The 24,348-nt window shown below is 33.7% G+C and overlaps 1 protein-coding gene and 1 long non-coding RNA gene across 2 annotated transcripts in view; both read right to left on the reverse strand.

The window, feature by feature from the left end:
* LOC138695808 (agrin) overlaps positions 1–24,348 on the reverse strand; it is a 438,873-nt gene that overhangs the window by 215,244 nt on the left and 199,281 nt on the right. The window lies entirely within an intron of this gene.
* LOC138695807 (uncharacterized) lies at positions 1,744–8,327 on the reverse strand. Its single transcript, XR_011331195.1, has 2 exons — positions 7,475–8,327; positions 1,744–2,923 (listed from the first exon to the last, which is right to left on the reverse strand). It is a non-coding gene; the product is annotated as an uncharacterized lncRNA (long non-coding RNA).

Raw genomic sequence — 24,348 nt, forward strand, 5'->3', positions numbered from 1 at the left:
AGACCTGAGATTTACACTTTTTGTTAATAAGATGTGAAGTGAGTTCACAAATCGTGACGAAACTTTTCTTTATTTTCTGCAATAATACTACATTATATTCAACAACTTTTTATCTGTAAAATTATATTGATTCTAATAATAAAAGTTGACAAAAGTAACTTAATTTTCAATATGTAGATTTTGAAAATAGTAAAAATGTAACATCCGTGACAACTTGAATGGCTGTATATTCTTTCAATAATGTGCAATATTCATAAAATACAAAACAAAGACTTCGACTTCAGTAACGAATTATTTTTATTTTCATTCGAAACATGTTACTTAGAAGAGTTATGCTCAAATATTTTGAAACATAATTGTATTGCTAATATACTCTTATACCGAAGAATGTTAGAAATTGTGTGCCTCAATATTTTATTTTAATTTTTAATCCTCGATGAACAGTAAATTTATATATAGTTTTGTTAAAGCTGATAATTTAATATTATATACGGTAAACGCCGTTATATCAAATATCTTCGTTCCATATATCAGAATATTTATAGTATATATCAATAATAACTCATACTTAATATTCTATTAGTAGTGTATGAAATCTGTGCACTAAATATTAGGACAACCACACCCACTACATTTACATCTTATACTCATTTGTATAGTAGTACCGGTAGATGATCTTCTCTTATTGGTGGTTCACTTGGTGTAACTGAAGTGAAAATATTACTGGTTGGTATAAAGATGGTTTTTAAACAACATAAAATTTCTAGATTTTTTTTGTGTTATTCATAATTGTAGGAATAAAGGTAGTTTTTTTGTTATGAGTTTGTAATATTTATGTAACTTATATACCAGTAGGTTCGTCATAACATTACATTTGTAATAGTAGTGGTAGTGGTAGTACTTGTTTTGTACAAGTCCTATTTGTGTACATAAAAGTGTTTTATTACTAATGAATTTGTTACAGTTATTGTTTTGTTTAGCTTTTTATATGTTTCAGCTATAGGTTTAGAGTGATGCCTTGTTAATATAGATTTTAATTAGTTTTGCGCAATGCATGTGCGCTTATACCTAACTCACAGTGTGGCAATTTGCGGTAGGTATGTAGTAGTGGTAATAGTAGCTTCCTATAGACGAATATTAATGGTAGCTTGTGTGGGAATATAGTTATTGTGGTAGTTTGTGATTAGCACGTAGTAGCTGTAGTTTCCGATGTGCATGTAGTAACGATAATAGTTTGTGGTAGGCATGCGGTAATGGGTATTTGTTGTTAGTATATAGTAGTTGTAGTTTCCTGTGTGAGTACGGATAGTTATCTGTAGTTTCTGGTAGGCATGTAATAGTAGTAGTTTCCAGTGGAGGTGTAAGTCGTATTTGTTATGGTAGTTTTCGATGAACATGTAGTAGGCCTAGTTGTAATTTGTGGTGAGCATGTAGTAAGGTAGGTGTCCCTGATATGGCCATGCTAAGGTTTGAGAATTTTCTAGCCGACATTTTGAAAAAAAAAATGTGAACCACTTTTTTTTTACTCGTTCCCAGTCTAATGGACTTTCTTAAAACAATTTCATTTCCCCATAAAAATAGCTTTAATTGTCCAAACAGTCCCAAATTCCAAAAGTCTACCTAGTGGCCATATCAGGAATATGTGCACATGATATGGCCACCCTTGTTCCATGTTCTACAAATCGTGATTGTTTTCAGTTTGATAGAGCAGTTGTGCTAAAATTAAATAATTTTGGTGTAAAATGAATATACATGACACTTAGGCTAATAATCTTTTTTGTAATTCAAAAGTGTAGTCCAAACAGGTTTTTCCATAAAAAATTAAGTTGTTTTCCTTAAAATACAAAATTTTTGCATAATCCCAGCTATAAGGCATGCAAATTTGACAGGTGAACTTGATATGGCCATGGTGCATTTAATATGACCATATCAGGAGCAGGTAAGCTTCCATTAAAATCGTTTGATTAAGAACAACTCGTAAAAGATACGCCATCAACGACAACACCAATCAACAGAACATTAAAAACTGAATGGAGTACTATAGTTTTTACGAACAAGTCTTTGAAAAACATGCACAAAACAAAGGAGACTTACAAGAGAAAAATAAGAAGAGGTCACATGAAAACCGCAAAACAGGCAACTGACGCCATATTGCTCAACCTGACTGGATGGAAAACGATCAAGTGACATACCAGGATGCCCTTTCACTGGATGCTGCTGCAATTTAGCGGATTTTTTGGTTAACTAACTCACAATAGCGGGGTGGCCATATCAGGAACATGGCCATAACAGGAGCACCCACCTTAATAGTAATTCGTGATGGATATGTACTTGTGATAGTTTGTGGTGGGAATGTAGTAGTGGTAGCTTGCAATGGGCGTATATTGTTAGTAGCTTATGGTAGGCATATAGTTGGGGTAGTTCATGGTGGACATATAGTAGTGATAGTTCCTGGTGGACATGTAATAGTGATAGCTTATTGTGCGAACGCAATAGTAGTAGTTTCCGTTGTGCTTGTAACAGTGGTAATTTGTAGTGGACATGTAGTAGTAGTAGTAGTAGTAGTAGTAGTATCCGTTGTGCTTATAGTAGTGGTAGTTTATGGTGGATATTCAGTAGTGGTAGTTTATGGTGAACATGTAGTAGTGGTAGTTTCTGTTGAACATGTAGGAGTGGTAATTTCTGTTAGACATGTGGTAATGGTTGTTTTTTATTGACATTTTTTAGGGGGTTCTTTTTGTGGGCATTTAGGATTAGGATTTGTATGTGAACATCCTTTCGGATTCTTTTGGCATTGGCATAGGTTTTGACATAGAAGTTTCAGTATTTCACAGCATTTCTGTTCCTCTTTTTCCTTGCAGTCGCTCTCTGTCTCGGAACCACCTTGTACTGCATAAATGATCACAATGATGAAGACAGCGTACTGAAAATTGAATGAAATTTTTTTCATTTTCGTTAAGTAATGTATTAATGTTAATCTATTAAGATTTACATTATGTGTTATATATATGTATATGTATGTATGTATGTATGTTCCCTATACAAATATACACGCTTTGACCGATATTTGATAAGTTTGCACATCTAACCTTTATAACCAGGAGAAGAACATAGGCTACATTAAAATCGGACAAATTGACGGTAAATTAATTAAAAAGATAAAAAATTAAAATAAATACGATCAAACATTCATGTATAATATTAAAAGCAATCTTCTACAGTCAATTGTTCTTTATTATTGTCTGTTGTATTCAACATCGACTTTCACGAGGCCGTGGAAGAATGAGCACGAAAGCATTGTTGATACATCATGAAGGCCAAACTTTAGACAATATTCATGCAATAAGTATCATTCCGCAGTCCAGGACCGTAGTATGAGTTTCTCATACAGTTGTAAATAGTGAGCAGGCTGTATTTTATCCAACTGAATTCTTGAATTCTTTGAAACCACATAATTTAATACTTAATTTTGAATCACAAAATAGTATTGTGAAATATTGACACACCAAAATTATGCAATGGAATAAGAATTAGTGTCAGAAGAAAAGGTAATATAAGTGACAATATTAACTGGAAAAACAAAAGATGTTTTTATCTCACGTATTCCTATGATACCTACTAACTTGCCTTTCGATTTTAAGCAACTGCAATTTTATTTCAGCGGGACTACCATTCGTAATGGCACAGTAGTTCAACGGGGCACGACCCAGGCGCCTCTTATTGTACACAATAGAGGGACTCTAGAACATAGTTAACCTGAAGCCACTTGTCTCTCTCCCATCGGGCAACAAGTTTCGCTCCCTGGTTAGTAGTAATGTAAAAAACATTGTATAGTACCTCATGAGGGTAAAACACATTAATTTTAGCTCTCATGGAAATTATTACGCTTGGCTTCACCTCGGGAGCTTAACTCTCCACTCGCAGATAAAATCTAATTTCACTCTCACGTACTATAAATTACTATTAACACTAGTGCGAAAAGAATTTATAATACTGACTTTCAACTGTTCGCGCCGATTGCCAATTGTTTCTCACCAGATGTAACGCGGCAGCAATCGATAAAGCGGTAAACAATGCCAAGCCTACTTTTAAAAGTGACTGACTGTTTTAAAAGTGATTGTTGAAATAAATTCCTTCATTTTATTGATGCGGTAAACAACGCCAAGCCTACTTTTAAAAGTAAATGACTGATTTGAAAGTGACTGATTGAAATAAATTCCTTCAATAACTATTTTATTGATGCGGTAAACAATGCAAAGCCTACTTTTAAAAGTGACTGACTGATTTAAAAGTGACTGATTGAAATAAATTCCTTCAATAACTATTTAAACAATGCCAAGCCTACTTTTAAAAGTAAAATGACTGATTTAAAAGTGACTGATTGAAAAAATTCCTTCAACAACTATTTTATTGATGCGGTAAACAATGCCAAGCCTACTTTTAAAAGTGACTGACTGATTTAAAAGTGACGGATTGAAATGGATTCCTTCAACAACTATTTCATTGATGCGGTAAACAATGCCAAGCCTACTTTTAAAAGTGACTGACTGATTTAAAAGTGACGGATTGAAATGGATTCCTTCAACAACTATTTCATTGATGCGGTAAACAATGCCAAGCCTACTTTTAAAAGTGACTGACTGATTTAAAAGTGACGGATTGAAATGGATTCCTTCAACAACTATTTCATTGATGCGGTAAACAATGCCAAGCCTACTTTTAAATGTGAATGACTGATTTAAAAGTGACTAATTGAAATAAATTCCTTCAACAACTATTTAAACAATGCCAAGCCTACTTTTAAAAGTGAATGACTGATTTAAAAGTGACAACTATTTTATTGATAACTATATGAAACAAGAATTAAATGCAATTATTAAAATTATGTGACCTGGATTTTAACCGAAGATCTCTCGATCTGCAGTCGAATGCCCTACTACTGAGCCACACCTTGCTTTTAATGTGACTGACACTGTTACGTCATACTAGTTTTGACCAATAAAACGGTACGAAAGAATGTGTTTCAAGCAATCATGGCTGTTTATCGCTACAATTTTATCACTTTCCTAGCACTTCTTTGTTTTTATCACTTCCCTTGGATTTGTTTCTTTGTTTGCCAACATTTCAAACTGAAAATTCTTTGCGGTACTATAAAACGTGCTTTGCAATCGTCATTTGTTTCCTGCATAGATAGTCAACTGAAAATGGCGTCTCCGTTCCTTGTATGTACAAGTTTGAGGACTAATTACAACTAAATGCTGGTGCCTTCCACTTCTACGTGACAATGGAATGTAAACAGTCTCTAAAGTGCATGTAGGATATAGTGTACGACACACAACTTAGAACGGAAAGTAATAATATTGATAATTTTTTTATTTATTCTAACATAGTTAAGGCCGTGCATAAGCCAGAAGATTATCGAACTTAAATACTTATTTACTTACTTACTTACTTACTGACTTTTAAGGAACCCGGAGGTTCATTGCCTCCCTCACATAAGCCCGCCATTGGTCCCTATCCTGAGCAAGATCAATCCATTCTCTATCATATCCCACCTCCCTCAAATCCATTTTAATATTATCTTCCCATCTACGTCTCGGCCTCCCTAAAGGTCTTTTTCCATCCGGCCTCCCAACTGACACTCTATATGCATTTCTGGATTCGCCCATATGTGCTACATGCCCTGCCCATCTCAAATGTCTGGATTTAATGTTCCTAAATATGTCAGCTGAAGGATACAATGCGTGGAGTTCTGTGTTGTGTAACTTTCTCCATTCTCCTGTAACTTCATCCCTCTTAGCCCCTAATATTTTCCTAAGCACATTATTCTCAAACACCCTTAATCTCTGTTCTTCTCTCAAAGTGAGAGTCCAAGTTTCACAACCATACAGAACAACCGGTAATATAACTGTTAATATAAATTCTAACTTTCAGATTTTTCGACAGCAGACTGGATGATAAAAGCTTCTCAACCGAATAATAACAGGCATTTCCCATATTTATTCTGTGTTTAATTTTCTCCCGAGTATCATTTATATTTGTTACTGTTGCTCCCAGATATTTGAATTTTTCCACCTCTTCGAGGGATAAATGTCCAATTTTTATATTTCCATTTCGTACAATATTCTGGTCACGAGACATAATCATATACTTTGTCTTTTCGGGATTTACTTCCAAACCGATCGCTTTACTTGCTTCAAGTAAAATTCCCGTGTTTTCCCTAATCGTTTGTGGATTTTCTCCTAACATATTCATGTCATCCGCATAGACAAGCAGCTATTGTAACCCGTTCAATTCCAAACCAATTCCAATTATTGAACTTAAATACTTACTTAAACTAGATGATAAATTAAATTACATGTTTACTTTATAAACTAGTTACAATTGTTCGTTCTAAAAAAAAGATTTGGAATTGAACGGGCTACATCAGCTGCTTGTCTATGCGAATGACGTGAATATGTTAGGAGAAAATCCAGAAACTATTAGGGAAAACACGGGAATTTAACTTGAAACAAGTAAGTAGATAGGTTAGGAAGTAAACCCCAGAAAGGCAAAGCATATGTTTATGTGTCGTAACTAGAACATAGTGCGAAATGGAAATGTAAAACTTGAAAATCCATCCTTTGAAGAGGTGGTAAAATTCAAGTACCTTGAAGCAACAGTAACAGATATAAATGACACTCGAGAGGAAATTAAATGCAGAATAAATATGGAAAATGCCTGCTATTTTTCGGTTGAGAAGCTTTTGTCATCCAGTTAGAATTTATAAAAGAATTATAGTACTGGTTGTTCTGTATGGTTGTGAAACTTGGACTCTCACTTTGAGAGAGGAACAGAGGTTAAGGATATTCGAGAATAAGTTGCTTAGGGAAAGTATTTGGAGCTAAGAGAGATGACAGGAGAATGGAGAAAGTTACACAACGCAGAACTGTACGCATTTTATTCTTTACCTAACATAATTAGGAACATTAAATCAAGATGTTTGAGATGGGCAGGGCATGTAGCACGTATTGGTGAATTCAGAAATGCATATAGAGTGTTAGCTGGGAGACCTGAGGGAAAGAGACCCTTGGAGAGGCCGAGACTTAGATGGGAGGACAATATTAAAATGGATTTGAGGGAGGTGGGATATGATGGTAGAGACTGGATTGATCTTGATCGGGATAGAGACCGATGTAAGGGCGACAATGAACCCTCGGGTTCTCTAAAAGCCATTTGTAAGTAAGTGAATTTAATATCATAGTTCAAGGAAATAATCTACAAACGGAAAAGTAATTGAAACAGGATGAATATCTCAAATTAATTGTTTAGAAATGTGTGAAATGCACTGGTTTTATAAATTATAAAACACGCAAGGAATAAAATAAATATGTAACAAGAAAGATGAGCAAATTTGGGCAAAATTTTCTCCTTTCTCAACAAATCTACTACAAAATGTTTTCTTTCTTTAGTAAAGATTTAAATTACAACTTACCATGAAGAACCGCATGGTTGTTGGAATGGACGAACGAAGTCTAGCTGGAATACTCTTGTCTTGTGGCTGAGTCGGAATGAAAGATGCTTCCTCTTACAGAGGTATAAATATGTTGTAAGCTATGCATAACTTCAGGTGCATTGAATGCGCATGCTTCTATCTTTCATTATGTTTCACACGTGTTCTTATTTTTTTGTTCTTATAATATTATAGCTTTTGGCTTACATGCGCATCGTATTCTATCATTATACAGGGTCCGACAAAAAGATCTTTTTTAAATGAGACAAAACAATTATAAGTGTGTCCCAAAAGTCATGGTGAGATTTCAGACGATTATATCTTTGCATCAGAGGGTGGAAGCGTATTATCTAGCGAAATTTATAAACTTGTACTTGCAATTTGGGAAAAGGAAATTGTACCAGAACAATGGAAGGAGTCCATAATCGTACCTATTTTTAAGCAGGGGGACAAGACTAACTGTAGTAACTTTCGAGGAATATCACTTTTGTTGACGTCGTACAAAATTTTGTCGAATATCCTTTTGAGAAGGTTAACTCCATATGTAGATGAAATTATTGGGGACCATCAGTGTGGTTTCAGGCGTAGTAGATCGACTATTGACCAGAAGTTTTGTATTCGACAGATACTGGAGAAAAAATGGGAGTATAAGGGTACAGTACATCAGTTATTCATAGATTTCAAAAAGGCATATGACTCGGTTAAGAGGGAAGTTTTATATAATATTCTTATTGAATTTGGTATTCCCAAGAAACTAGTTCGATTAATTAAAATGTGTCTTAGTGAAACTTACAGCAGAGTCCGTATAGGCCAGTTTCTGTCTGATGCTTTTCCAATTCACTGCGGCCTAAAGTAAGGAGATGCACTATCACCTTTACTTTTTAACTTCGCTCTAGAATATGCCATTAGGAAAGTCCAGAATAACAGAGAGGGTTTAGAATTGAACGGGTTACATCAGCTTCTTGTCTATGCGGATGACGTGAATATTTTAGGAGAAAATCCACAACGATTAGGGAAAACGTGGAAATTTTACTTGAAGCAAGTAAAGAGATAGGGTTGGAAGTAAATCCCGAAAAGACAAAGTATATGATTATGTCTCGTGATCAGAATATTGTACGAAATGGAAATATAAAAGTTGGAGATTTATACTTCGAAGAGGTGGAAATATCTTGGAGCAACAGTAACAAATATAAATGACACTCGGGAGAAAATTAAACGCAGAATAAATATGGGAAATACGTGTTAGTATTCGGTTGAGAAGCTTTTGTCATCTAGTCTGCTGTCAAAAAATCTGAAAGTTAGAATTTATAAAAGAGTTATATTACCGGTTGTTCTGTATGGTTGTGAAATTTGGACTCTCACTTTGAGAGAGGAACATGGATTAGGGGTGTTTGAGAATAAGGTTCTTAGGAAAATATTTGGGGCTAAGAGGGATGAAGTTACAGGAGAATGGAGAAAGTTACACAACCCAGAACTGCACGCATTGTATTCTTCACCTGAAAATGGAACATTAAATCCAGACATTTGAGATGGACAGGGCATGTAGCACGTATGGGCGAATCCAGAAATGCATATAGAGTGTTAGTTGGGCGACCGGAGGGGAAAAAGATCTTTGGGGAGGCCGAGACGTAGATGGGAGGATAATATTAAAATGGATTTGAGGGAGGTGGGATATGATGATAGGGACTGGATTAACCTTGCACAGGATAGGGACCGATGGCGGGCTTATGTGAGGGCGGCAATGAACCTGCGGGTTCCTTAAAAGCCGTTTGTAAGTAAGTAAGATGGAAGCCCCCCAAAAAAAAAAGTGCTATGCGTTTTGTGGCTAGCAAACTTTCAATCCGTGACTCCTGTACAACGTGAATTTTGTCTCGTATTTAATGAAGAACCATCACATGAGAATAACATTCGTAGTTGTGATAGTTAAAATAAACTGGAATCATATTGGAGAAAAAGCGTACTGTAAGATCATAAAAAAATGCTGAAACAATAGAAGCCATCGGAAGAACATTTGTTCAGATTCCAAAGAACAATTCTGTACTGCTCGGGAAAAGTGGCAAAAGCAAAAATGTTAATTTTACAGAACTAAAAAACTGTCTTCACACTCGTTTATGTAGATTTGGTTTTCTTCTGTAAGAATTATTCTAATTTTGAGAAATACTTATGTCTGTTTTCTCAAGCGAGCAGATGTTCCGTAAGTTGTCAAATTAATAAACAATTTTTGTGGAAACTAACTTATGCGTTTTTCCCAAGCACTGCAGAATAAAGTCCAAAAGTGTCATCTCCGGCGATCATGGAAGGCATAGCTTCCATCCACCGTTCCCAACCCAGCACCGTGGATATCTTTGAGTAAGACAATCCATAACAATTTTGGCATATTTGAAGGGGTACCATCTTGCTGAAAAATCACATTGTCATCAAACTGGGGTATTGTTTTTTTTTTGCACTTTTCTTTGGACATCCATAGTGTATAATTAATTTCAACAATGAAAATTATTGCATTTATTCGATTGTTACCGTTTTTTATTTTCTTCAGTGCCTGAAACTTACAGACGAAAAAATCAGAGAGTTCTGTTTTCATCTGGCATCAATATTACATTTCTGCCTCTATTGATTCAAACAATATAATCATCTGAAACCCCACCATGATTTTAGGGACACAGTGTATTTTAATGTAAGTTGGTTTAAAATGTTAAATGTTATGTTTTATTTAACGACGCTCGCAACTGCAGAGGTTATATCAGAGTCGCCGGTGTGCCGAAATTTTGTCCCGCAAGAGTTCTTTTACATGCAAGTAAATCTAGAGACATGAGCCTGTCGCATTTAAAATCTGAATGTTACAAGTTTTGCAGATTATTTAACAACTTTCATAGATTCTGATTCTGAGTTTCGTCCAGAAATTTGGGCTTCTGACACTATCACCTCAGAAAGAACAGCCAATCCTTGTGAGGCATTCCACAGGGGTTTTGGACTTAACTTTAACAGTGCATATCCACATATGAGGAGCTTGGTATCGAAGTTGGACAACTCCACTTTTGCTTTTTTTTTTTTTTTTATTTTTTATTTTTTACAGGAGAGGCGAAAAACTAGATCCTTGGAAACCAATGTCAATATTATACGTACATTTTTTTTCAAACATTCTCATGGGTCATAGAAATATTTTTTGTGCGAGATCGTGCGTATTTGCTTGGTTTCCGCACAAAACCAATCCGCGGAAAGTCTAAAATTCCACATTCAGTATTCCCAACCTAACACACATAACAATTTCCCTCTTCTTACCGCTTAAGTGACATATTGATTTTACTGCTTTAGGCTTTTAACATATTATTTTTAGAGACGTTCAATATAGTAATAATTATAAATTGGAAACTTACCACTGCAATTTCACCTAAATTGCACTGTTAATTATTGTTTTTAAATATTTGCAAAAATTAAGAAAACTCTACAACTCCACTAAAGTTACTGCATTCGTGATGCAAGTAACATTAAGGACGCCGTGAAAAAATCAACAAGATTCCAGACTCAACATAAACTGGGGGGGGGGGAAGACAGACGCATATCACGGCCTGCTGGAGTATAGTAAACACAGAAGATATTTTAAAGCAACAACGTTGAAGATAGATATTTTTGTTTTGCAAATTTGCCGTCATTGAACAGAAACCAAGATGGAGATTTCATTCCAACTAATTAGAAATTCCTCTTTCAGGTATGTAATAGACGATCTTCGCACAAAATAATGTACGATACACGAGCGGTATGTTTGTTTTCATGTTCTCGGAAATTAAAACGGCTCAACTACGTTTCGCTTTTTCAAACTTTTCCTGGAACATGAAAACTTCAACATACCGTTCTTGTAACGCATATTACTATTTCAGTCTCAAAATGCGATTAATATTAATATTCAGGTCGCAATTTAAATCATATGTGAGTTAGACCGAGGGAATAAGTGCTTGGGTATATTTTTGGATATTCGAAAAGCGTTTGATACCGTTAACCATGATATTTTATTAGAGAAATTAAACTTGTTAGGCATTAATGGTCATGTTCTAAATTTACTTAAGTCATATTTGAATAACAAAAATCATGTAATTGAAATTCATAATGAATTTGGTTTTATTCAAAACATAAAAGTAGGGGTCCCTCAGGTCACTGTTCTTGGTCCAGTTTTATTCTTGATTTATATAAATGATTTGTTATTAACTGATTTACGCAAATATAATGAGGTTATATATTCATATGCGGATGATACAGTAATTCTTTTTGGTGAAAAATCTTGGAAAGGCACTTATATTAATGCGAATAATGTATTACAGGTAATTAAAAAGTGGTTTGATTCAAACACGCTTTCCTTAAACACATTCAAAACAACTGTTGTTCCGTTTTCACTAAGGTCCAGTGGTCTTAAATCTCCTCAATCTTCTTTTAGGCTAAAAAATTCATCATTCTGATTGTTCTTCTCAAAATTGTGAATGTCCCATATTAACCGAATTCTCAGAAGTTAAGTATTTGGGCATTACAATCGAACAACACTTACGATGGAGTAAACATATTACATATTTATGCAATATATTGCGTAAAACAATTTATATCTTTGTTATACTTCGGTCATATTTACCAGTGAATATTTTACGTCTCATTTATTTAGCTTTATTTCAATCCATTCTCCAGTATGGAATTTTAGGATGGGGAAATGCTTGTAATTCTAATCTCACTCCACTAATACTTATTCAGAAAAGAATCATTAAAATATGCCTTAATAAACCAATTGATTACTCATCTGAGCTTTTGTTTACTGATTTTAATGTTTTGAAAATTGAACAGATTTATTATATTGCCTTATTAATCTTCATACATAAAAACAGTAATAAATTCAAATTGTATCATCATAAATATGGAACTAAAAGATCCGATTTTATACGACTAGAGGAACCAAGGTGTTTCACAAGCACAGCTCTGAGCCATGGTACCTACTTTGGTCCAGGGTTATATATTAAAATAATTGAAAAATACCCAGATTTGGAAAATTTTAGTATCAGAAATTTAAAAAATAGCGTTAGGAATTTAATTTTTAAAGAATATAATATATTATATTGATTTAAAATGTGTATGTATTTGTATGATTTAAATTGTTAAAACTGAAATTGTATTTTTAAAGTTAATTTATTCCTGTAATTTTTTTTCTTGACCCACTTTGTGTTACATAATTATATGTAATATTTGAGAAGAAAAATTCGCTCTGGCGCCGTGGATCGAACCCGGGTCCTTGGTTCTACGTACCAAGTGCTCTGACCACTGAGCTACGCCGAATTCAATCCACAGCACCGGATCGAACCTTCTTCCTTTTACCAATAATAAACCAAAATTACCAAATCAAATTTCCATAAATTTACAAAACTTATTACTGCGAATAAACAACAAATTAAATAATCATTAAGACAAAAATAATTGAATCACGCAAAAACTTACATATAAAATAATTTAAAAGCAAATAAATAAGCAAGAATAAAACTCATTAAACAAATACTGAAACAAAAATCGGACTTAAATAAAAAAATAAAGATTAAATAAAATGAAAAAAAAAAAAAGTAAAACCCGAATTTCTCCATACATTTTAACCAACTCACAACGTATTTTCAACACAACTACTACCATCAACTCTTTCAACTCTTAAGAAAACACTTAACACTACGGGGCAATAAAAAAAACTGAAGCATTGACCACAGTATATAATAAAATTATCTCTTCTCTTTAATAGTAACAGTATAACTACAGATCTCTTTTTTTTTCCTTCAATGTTTACCTTTATAGCCTGACTCCAAGTTGGGCGCATATGTCCAATATCTACTGCCATTATATTTGGAGCGCACTCAGCTGAGTGACTTGTTTGGCCGGGATTCCGCAGTTAAGGGCACAGTAATGTGTACAGATATATGCACTGCAGCTATGAGAATATTATAGATTTATTAATTTGATTTGTCATACAGAATAATATCTGTAATATTGACTATTAATATTTGAGGAGAAAAATTCGCTCCGGCGCCGGGGATCGAACCTGAGTCCTTGGTTCTACGCGAATTTTTCTCCTCAAATATTAGTTGTCAATATTACAGATATTATTCTGTATGACAAATCAAAATTAATAAATCTATAATATTATTATAATTATATTTGTTTGTGTTAAGTATGTGTTTAGGTAACTCCCTGAGCACGAGTTTTTACTCCTTTAGGGAAGAATTAAGACTGTATTTTTGTACATGTTATTTTACTAACAATACACAATTTAAGTTTAAAAAGTGCAGTTGTCCATCTCTTAAATTAAGTCATGGAGTTGTCTGTTTTTGAAACCAAATAAAGCCATATTTAAAGTGAGTTGTCTGTTTTTAAAACTAAATGAAGCTTCCTCGCTTCCTTCAGAGGAACTTCTTTGACATGAACTTCCATATTCTTATTGAAATAACGATGTAACATACTTTTGAAAGGAAATTTACGTAAAATAGTGCGTCTTATTTTTCATCCACAAACCGATTATATCGCTGACCACTCAGCCACCGTGGAAGTAATCCCGAACATTAGAAATATATACGTGGCATTTTAAATAAAAGATACGGATATGGACTTTAATTGTATATTTAATGCAGATCTCATCAGTTCTGCGTCCAAACTATCTATATTATTGTAACTATAGAAATGCGTAACATATACCTATAATAAAACGAAGCAAATTTAAAAGTAATTAAAGTATGATATTGCGTAATTTATAATAATACTCACCTACTTACTTACGGCTTTTAAGGAACTCGGAGGTTCATTGCCGCCCTTACATAAGCCCGCCATCGGTTCCTTATCCTGAGCAAGATTAATCCAGTCCCTACCATATCCCACCTCCCTCATCCATTTTAATATTATCCTCCCATCTACGTCTCGGCCTCCCCAAAGGTCTTATTCCCTCCGGTCTCCCAACTAATACTCTATATGCATTTCTGGATTCGCCCATACGTGCTACATGCCCTGCCCATCTCAAACGTCTGGATTTAATGTTCCTAATTATGTCAGGTGAAGAATACAATGCGTGCAGCTGTGCTTTGTGTAACTTTCTCCATTCTCCTGTAACTTCATCCCTCTTAGCCCCAAATATTTTCCTCAGAACCTTATTCTCAAACACCCTTAATCCATGTTCCTCTCTCAAAGTGAGAGTCCAAATTTCACAACCATACAGAACAACCGGTAATATAACTGTTTAATTAACTTTCAGATTGTTTGACAGCAGAGTGGATGATAAAAGCTTCTCAACCGAATAATAACAGGCACTTCCAATATTTATTCTTCGTTTAATTTCCTCCCGAGTATCATTTATATTTGTTACTGTAGCTCCAAGATATTTTAATGTTTCCACCTTTTTGAAGGATAAATCTCCAATTTTTATATTTCCATTTCATACAATATTCTGGTCACGAGACATAATCATATACTTTGTCTTTTCGGAATTTACTTCCAAACCTATCGCTTTACTTGCTTCAAGTAAAATGCCCGTGTTTTCCCTAATCGTTTGTGGATTTTCTCCTAACATATTCACGTCATCCGCATAGACAAGCAGCTGATGTAACCCGTTCAGTTCCAAACCCTCTCTGTTATCCTGAACTTTCCTAATGGCATATTCTAGAGCGAAGTTAAGAAGTAAAGGTGATAGTGCATCTCCTTGCTTTAGCCCGCAGTGAATTGGAAAAGCATCAGATAGAAATTGGCCTATACGAACTCTTCTGTAAGTTTCACTAAGACACATTTTAATTAATCGAACTAGTTTCTTGGGAATATCAAATTCAATAAGATTATTATATAAATCTTCTCTCTTAACCGAGTCATATGCCTTTTTGAAATCTATGAATAACTGATGTACTGTACCCTTATACTCCCATTTTTGTCCAATATCTGTCGAATATAAAAAATCTGATCAATAATTCATTCTTTGAAAGTTACTATAATAATAATAATAATAATAATAATAATAATAATAATAATAATAATAATAATAATAATAATAAGAATAATAATAATAGTAATTGTCTGTTAACGAACATATTCACAAATATGTTTCTAAGAAAATGAGGCGGTGAAAAATAGTATCCTTCTCTGATCTACGTAATTGTAAATAGTGTATGAATAGATAAGGTGTGTTCAGGGAAAAAATTATGTTCGCTTTTCTCCCACAAACAGGTCTTGGTTTTGAATGTAGGAATAACTGCAGATTGTAGTCAGCTATCTACACGTGTTGTTTAACCAGGTGAAGGTTTCTATTGTGCCACAAAGCGCACGTGCTTAATAATGTGGGTAAAAATCTATTGTACGCGGCCACATGTCTTCTTTCATTGCTTCGTTTACACAATTTATTCTTTGCCTTGTAATAAAGAGATGGCTGCAAAAATACTCCTCCTTTCTGTAACAATAAGTCTATATTCTTACGAAACAATTTTTATTAGAGTAAAATATAATCATCAATAAAATTAGACAGCAACAATATTTCGTCGGCCTCGTTGGCGCAGTTGATATAACGTTGGGCTTCTATGCCCGAGGTTACGAGTTCGATCCCGGGCCAGGTCAATGGTATTATCGCCGCGGCCTCATGCTTAACATGTCGGCATCATACAATAACGTGCGGTGTGCTTTTAAAACATAATTTTGCCGACCGATTGTTGCTTAATAATAATTTTTAATCACATCCTGCAGAAAAGTATATTCTATTAGGCCTATCCATGTGCTAAAAAGGATAAATGTTCATCTTCCCTCTCGCTTAAAAACGTCCCTTGTGCAGACGCTTATATTTCCCTATTTTTGACTATGCTGACATTTTACTGACTGACCTTTCCAGCGACAACAAAACGAAACTTCAACGTGCTCATAATTTGTGTGTACGTTTTGTAAGCAATGTTCGTAAATATGATCACATTAGGTTGGCTTAAACTAGATAAGAAAAGAAATTTACATTCACTTCTCCTTCTCTTCGAAATCTTGAACTCTTCTATCCCTTCGTCCCTGTCGTCTCGGTTCACTTACCTTTCTTCCCACCACAATATGAACACATGCTCTCGCCATGAAACAATACTAACAATACCATCCCATCGCACCTCCTCATACTCATCCTCTTTCACAATAGCCCTGCCAAGACTCTGGAATTCGTTACCTGCTAGCATCAGGGACTGTCGAAATAAAATTCAATTCAAGCGCAAACTTACTAGGCAATTGGTCAGTAATTGAGACTCGCTCAGACATGGTTTCTTGTAAATAGTTCTCTTAATCTATCACAAAATATTTCAATATCCGGTAATTTCATCACTATAGAATTTTGTTATTGTAGGTTTAATTTGTAATTCAGTAAATACAAAAATATTCTTTGTTCTTAACTTCTATGATAAAATGTCTAGCTTTCATTAATCAGGTAATCTTGTCGTACTTTAATTTTTATTGTAATTGTAAATTTAATATTAATTGTAATTTTATTGTTCATGTTGTAGTTGTAATCCCCTGGTAGAAGGGCAGAGAAGGCCTGACGGCCTTATCTCTACCAGGTTAAATAAATAAATACTAAATACTACTAATACTAAATATTCTTCCTCAGCACAAGACATTGCAACTTCGGTTTTAGTCCACGTGGATTAGACAAGTAGGTGTCATTTAATAATGGAAGCAGCTTATTGGTTGCAATGTTGAAATTGAGGCGAGTGATTGGAGCGGCGACATAAGAAATTGAAAACAATAATACAATTAAATTTCAAAGATCTGCCGGATGTTATGCACGAGGACGCTCAAAGACCTGCCTTATGTTAACCATGAGAGCGCGGTGATAATAGTTAAGTGTGCTAAAATGCTACAGGCTTATGTCGGTAGGTTTACTTGCACACCGGCGACGTTGATATAACCTCGACAGTTGTGAGCGCCGTTAAATAAAACATAAATAGGCCTGAAAACGAAAAAGTTGGAAATGCCAAAATGAAATAAATAGATCTGAAAACGAAAGAGTTAGAAATGTCAAAATGAAATAAATAGGTCTGAAAACGAAAGAGTTAGAAATGTCAAAATGAAATAAATAGGTCTGAAAACGAAAGAGTTAGAAACGCCAAAATGAAATAAATAGGCCTGAAAACGAAAGAGTTAGAAATGCCAAAATGAAATAAATAGGTCTGAAAACGAAAGAGTTAGAAATGCCAAAATGAAATAAATAGGTCTGAAAACGAAAGAGTTAGAAATGCCAAAATGAAATAAATAGGTCTGAAAACGAAAGAGTTAGAAATGCCAAAATGAAATAAATAGGTCTGAAAACGAAAGAGTTAGAAACGCCAAAATGAAATAAATAGGCCTGAAAACGAAAGAGTTAGAAACGCCAAAATGAAATAAATAGGCCTGAAAACGAAAGAGTTAGAAATGCCAAAATGAAATAAATAGGTCTGAAAACGAAAGATTTAGAAATGCCAAAATGAAATAAATAGGTCTGAAAACGAAAGAGTTAGAAATGCCAAAATGAAATAAATAGGTCTGAAAACGAAAGACTTAGAAATGCCAAAATGAAATAAATAGGTCTGAAAACGAAAGAGTTAGAAATGCCAAAATGAAATAAATAGGTCTGTAAACGAAAGCGTTAGAAATGCCAAAATGAAATAAATAGGTCTGAAAACGAAAGAGTTAGAAATGCCAAAATGAAATAAATAGGTCTGAAAACGAAAGAGTTAGAAATGCCAAAATGAAATAAATAGGTCTGAAAACGAAAGAGTTAGAAATGCCAAAATGAAATAAATAGGTCTGAAAACGAAAGAGTTAGAAATGCCAAATTGAAATAAATAGGTCTGAAAACGAAAGAGTTAGAAATGCCAAAATGAAATAAATAGGTCTGAAAACGAAATAGTTAGAAACGCCAAAATGAAATAAATAGGCCTGAAAACGAAAGAGTTAGAAATGCCAAAATGAAATAAATAGGCCTGAAAACGAAAGAGTTAGAAATGCCAAAATGAAATAAATAGGTCTGAAAACGAAAGAGTTAGAAACGCCAAAATGAAATAAATAGGCCTGAAAACGAAAGAGTTAGAAATGCCAAAATGAAATAAATAGGCCTGAAAACGAAAGAGTTAGAAATGCTAAAATGAAATAAATAGGCCTGAAAACGAAAGAGTTAGAAATGCCAAAATGAAATAAATAGGCCTGAAAACGAAAGAGTTAGAAATGCTAAAATGAAATAAATAGGCCTGAAAATGAAAGAGTTAGAAATGCCAAAATGAAATAAATATGCCTGAAAACAAAAGAGTTAGAAAGGCTAAAATGAAATAAATAGGCCTGAAAAGGAAAGAGTTAGAAATTTCAAAATGAAATAAATAGGCTTGAAAACGAAAGAATTAAAAATGCTAAAATGAAATAAATAGACCTGAAAACGAAAGAGTTAGAAATGCTAAAAAGAATAAATAGGCCTGAAAACGGAAGAGTTAAAAAGTTAAATTTAGATAAATAGGCCTAAAAACGAAAGAGTTAGAAATGCTAAAATGAAATAAATAGGCCTGAAAACGAAAAAGTTAGAAATGCCAAAATGAAATAAATAGGTCTGAAAACGAAAGAGTTAGAAATGCCAAAATGAAATAAATAGGTCTGAAAACGAAAGAGTTAGAAATGCCAAAATGAAATAAATAGGTCTGAAAACGAAAGAGTTAGAAATGCCAAAATGAAATAAATAGGTCTGAAAACGAAAGAGTTAGAAATGCCAAATTGAAATAAATAGGTCTGAAAACGAAAGAGTTAGAAATGCCAAAATGAAATAAATAGGTCTGAAAACGAAATAGTTAGAAACGCCAAAATGAAATAAATAGGCCTGAAAACGAAAGAGTTAGAAATGCCAAAATGAAATAAATAGGCCTGAAAACGAAAGAGTTAGAAATGCCAAAATGAAATAAATAGGTCTGAAAACGAAAGAGTTAGAAACGCCAAAATGAAATAAATAGGCCTGAAAACGAAAGAGTTAGAAATGCCAAAATGAAATAAATAGGCCTGAAAACGAAAGAGTTAGAAATGCTAAAATGAAATAAATAGGCCTGAAAACGAAAGAGTTAGAAATGCCAAAATGAAATAAATAGGCCTGAAAACGAAAGAGTTAGAAATGCTAAAATGAAATAAATAGGCCTGAAAATGAAAGAGTTAGAAATGCCAAAATGAAATAAATATGCCTGAAAACAAAAGAGTTAGAAAGGCTAAAATGAAATAAATAGGCCTGAAAAGGAAAGAGTTAGAAATTTCAAAATGAAATAAATAGGCTTGAAAACGAAAGAATTAAAAATGCTAAAATGAAATAAATAGACCTGAAAACGAAAGAGTTAGAAATGCTAAAAAGAATAAATAGGCCTGAAAACGGAAGAGTTAAAAAGTTAAATTTAGATAAATAGGCCTAAAAACGAAAGAGTTAGAAATGCTAAAATGAAATAAATAGGCCTGAAAACGAAAAAGTTAGAAATGCTAAAATGAAATAAATAGGCCTGAAAAGGAAAGAGTTATAAATTTCAAAATGAAATAAATAGGCCTGAAAACGAAAGAATTAAAAATGCTAAAATGAAATAAATAGGCCTGAAAACGAAAGAGTTAGAAATGCTAAAATGGAATAAATAGACCTGAAAACGGAAGAGTTAGAAATGCTAAAATTAAAATAAGTAGACCTGAAAACGAAAGAGTTAAAAATGTTAAATTTAGATAAATAGGCCTAAAAACGAAAGCGTTAGAAATGAAGAGTTTAGATATACTAAAATGAAATAAATAAGCCCCAAAACAGAAAAGTTAGAAATGCTGAAATGAAATATATAGGCCGACGTGAACGACAAAAGAAATTAAATACGTATAGTTATATTGAGCTATGCCTAATGTATTAACGTTGTGTTTTGAGTAGCAACAAAAATATGCGTTGTAAGACCACTGTAGTTTATGCTGAATGTATAGGTATCGATCGGTCTTATTAGACCTACATGATCACAAAGAATTGTGGGTTAAGAAAACAAGCCAGAAATAATAACATGTGATCAGACGTAATATAAGCATTCATTCAAACTGCAGTTTCTAAGGTCACAAGGTTGAGGTCACTGCATGCATTGTTGAAGTCCTCAAAATACTGGGTTGTTTTCCAACACATCAATCAACTTGATTATCATATTCAATTGTAGGCGATCAAACAAAGCTATACCTCGTTTGTTGAACCCTTGACACATATTTCCTCGCTTGTCGTGACCACGCGACTGGCAATAGATGTTACTCGATTGGCTAGCGGTCTCTTTCAGAGATGTCTCTGGGATCGAGTACCATCAGTTAATGAACTAAAGCGGCAGAAAGGAAGTATTTTTTATGTAGGCTATCTTATGTTAGTTAAAAAACGTTCGTTTCCAATTAATGTTTTGCCTTTATCCCTGAATATAGTATCAATAATTCATATCCATCTGATTCGTGTATATTCTGTGTCACAAATGTATAGCCTAAAACTGTTTCATTCATTCGTAGTTTTCTGCCCAAGGGTTGGTCTTTTTCTGCAAACCCAGCATTCTCCAATCTTTCCCATTTTCTGCCTTCCTCTTAGAGTCTACATATTATCCGTATATCTTATGTCCTCTACCATCTTATAACTTCTTCTGCCTACTGAAAGATGAACTGGAAGGAATGGTAAACGAGATTATCTATACTAATAATAAATCTGTAGCCAAAATTTTTTCTGGTAATTTTCGATTTTCCAATAATAATTGGTGTTAACATGTATAATTAACCATTCTGAAACCGAAAATCGCTGTTTTGAAATTTTTATTTGCATGTCTGTCTGTCTGTCTGTCTGTCTGGATGTTTGTTACCTTTTCACGCGATAATGGCTATACCGATTTATATGAAAATTGGAATATAAATTAAGTTCGTTGTAACTTAGATTTTAGGCTATATGGCATTCTAAATACTTTATTTAAAAGGGGGGTTATAAGGGGGTTTGAATTAAACAAATCGAAATATCTCGCTTATTATTGATTTTAATGAAGAATGTTACATAACAAACGTTTCTTTAAAGATAATTTCCGATAAGTTTTGTTCTATACAAAATGTTGATAGGACTGATATTTAATGAGATAAATGAGTTTTAAAATTACAATAACAACGCCATCAAAGGCGCTGTACTGAAATAAAAACAAATGACTTCGTCTATAAGGGGCCTTGGACAACAACAATCGAAAGCTATTAAACTTAGCATACAGAGAATGTTTCTGTGTTTGTATGAAGTAATATCGGAAGTTAATTAATTGTTTAATTATTATTTCACCATTGGAACGTGTAGTTTCTCTAGATGGACATAATTCTACAATGTTATTACAGTAACTTGTGAAACATATAGCAAGTAATATAAAGTATACATATTAAAACTAAATGATATGTCAATCTTCATTAAACTAAGGTTGCATGTAATAACAATTAAGAAACGTGTTAAAGGAATTGTCATTGCACCAAATGATTGCTCTCTGGACCAAAATGACCGCATTTTAATTATTTAAATACAATTTAAATTAAGTCACATATTAAACGATTTATCCTTCTATCAAACACGAATCTTCCCTGGATCAAATGTCCTATTTTAATTATGTAATTACTTTATATTTATTTCTAACGGGTGCAGCGGAGCGCACGGATATGGCTAGTAGTCAAATAAGTGTAAATAAATATAACGTACTTGATGTGATACACGCACTTAGGTAATAGATAGACATACCATTTTACATTTTAATTAATTTCTTCAGTGTTTAGATTTTCCATACAATATACAGGGCGTATCACGAGGTTTTCCCCCGGTTTATTGGGGTGATTCCTGGTGTTATTTGGAACGAAAAATGTAAATACAGTAATGGGGTGACATTCATAATTAAGAAGTTACGATGATTTGAAAAAAAGTAGAAAAAACTTTTTATTTGAGGATGTCACTGACAAAAATGGAAATAATAGAATACAAACAACTGTTTCATTTTGTACTAGTCTCTTACATTTAGAGCGAGTTTAAAGCAAATGTTAAAAATTTCCTCCGTGCATCTGAAGGCAAAGATTCGCACGGGTGTGAACAGCGCGTGTATTATTTCGTAACCTCACAATGTTCGTTCCTTATTGTCGCTGCGGAATCGAGAATGCGTTGAATCAATTCTTCTCGTGTTTTCACCCTAATCTGGTACACGATGTCTTTCATCCACCCCCCCCCCCCCAGATGCAGTAATCTGAGGGTGTTAAATCTGGCGATCTGTCAGGCCAGTTGATAGGGCCCCCCGCGACCAATCTATCGATGTGGAAATTGGTGATTCATCTGAGCTGTTACCACATGGTAGAAATGTGCAGGCGCCCCGTCATGTTGGACGTACATTTGGTGTCTTGTTTCCAGAGGAACATCGTCAAGAAGCTGCGGTAACTCTTCTTGTAAAAAGTTAACGTACATTTCATCATTTAAATTTCCCGGGAAAATGAACGGCCCCAGCAACTGGTCACACACAACACCATAGCAGACATTGACACTGAATCTGCGTTGAAAATTACATTCTACACACATCGATAGTCCTGCGCAAACATGTATAGCGCTACATACATCATGGATTGTTTCGAAAATCTGTTGTAACTCCTTAATTATGAATGTCACCCCATTACTGTATTTACATTTTTTGTTCCAAATAACACCAGGAATCACATCCATAAACTGGGGGAAAACCTCGTGATATACCCTGTATAATGTCAAAGAGAGGAAATAGCATGTCAGTGACTCCTCAATGAAAGAAAGCATGTGCCATTCAGAGTACGCTTCAGGAATCTATAGTTCATATATTTAATGAACTGAAGAAAGAAGATAATGAAGAAGGAATTATACGCACGGAGACAACAATTATATCTAGAATAGCAAAATTATAAGGAGTAAATATTCTTAAGCATACATTTCAAAGTGACATCGGTTTCCAGAATTTGTACTAATCATTTCACTTGATCAAACAAAATACATTTTTAGGTTAGGTCTCGTGAATCGTAAACTGTTCTTTCAAAGTAAAGCAAAGCAATGAATTTCATGTTTTCAGACAAAATACATTTTAATATTGAACACACTAATCTTAATTACCAACACACTGTGCGAGAGGTCCAGGAGGAGAATATAGGCCTACTTTTTCACAAATTACTGACCATTTAGAAAACATCTCCCAGCATAAAGATGAGATATGGTAAACAAGACATCTTGTTGCTAATAGTATATTATTATTATTATTATTATTATTATTATTATTATTATTATTATTATTATTATTATTATTACTACTACTACTTACGTAATATCATTTTCACGGAAAACCTCTACACTAAAATATAACTATCATCTAAAAAATGTATTAACAGAAAAGATTGTATTAGAGACCTCGGTGTATTGACAATGAAATATATTTTCACAACCACATTGATTATATTTATAACCATGCAATAAGAATGTTAGGAATAATACGGTCAATTACTTATTCTTTTTCGACACTTGACTCTCTTTTAATTCTATACTACACTTTAGTGAGATCGAAACTCGAATATGCATCTGTAGTTTGGAACTCTATTACAACTACTGATTCGGAAAAAGTGGAAAATATTCAAAGGAAATATATATCACTATGTTCGTACAGATTTCTGCCCAATAATTCCGGGTATAATTATGGTCAAAAATCCGAGCACTTTAAATGTCGAAGCTTGTATGCTAGACGTCATGATCTCGATTACTTATTCTTATGTAAGAACCTTAAAGGTGACAGTTATTTGTTTATTTATTTATTTTATCGCTAGTAAGTTTTAAATGAATACAAGTTAATAATGCAATG

The sequence above is a fragment of the Periplaneta americana genome, chromosome 3, assembly GCF_040183065.1.
Source record: "Periplaneta americana isolate PAMFEO1 chromosome 3, P.americana_PAMFEO1_priV1, whole genome shotgun sequence".
Taxonomy (NCBI): domain Eukaryota; kingdom Metazoa; phylum Arthropoda; class Insecta; order Blattodea; family Blattidae; genus Periplaneta; species Periplaneta americana.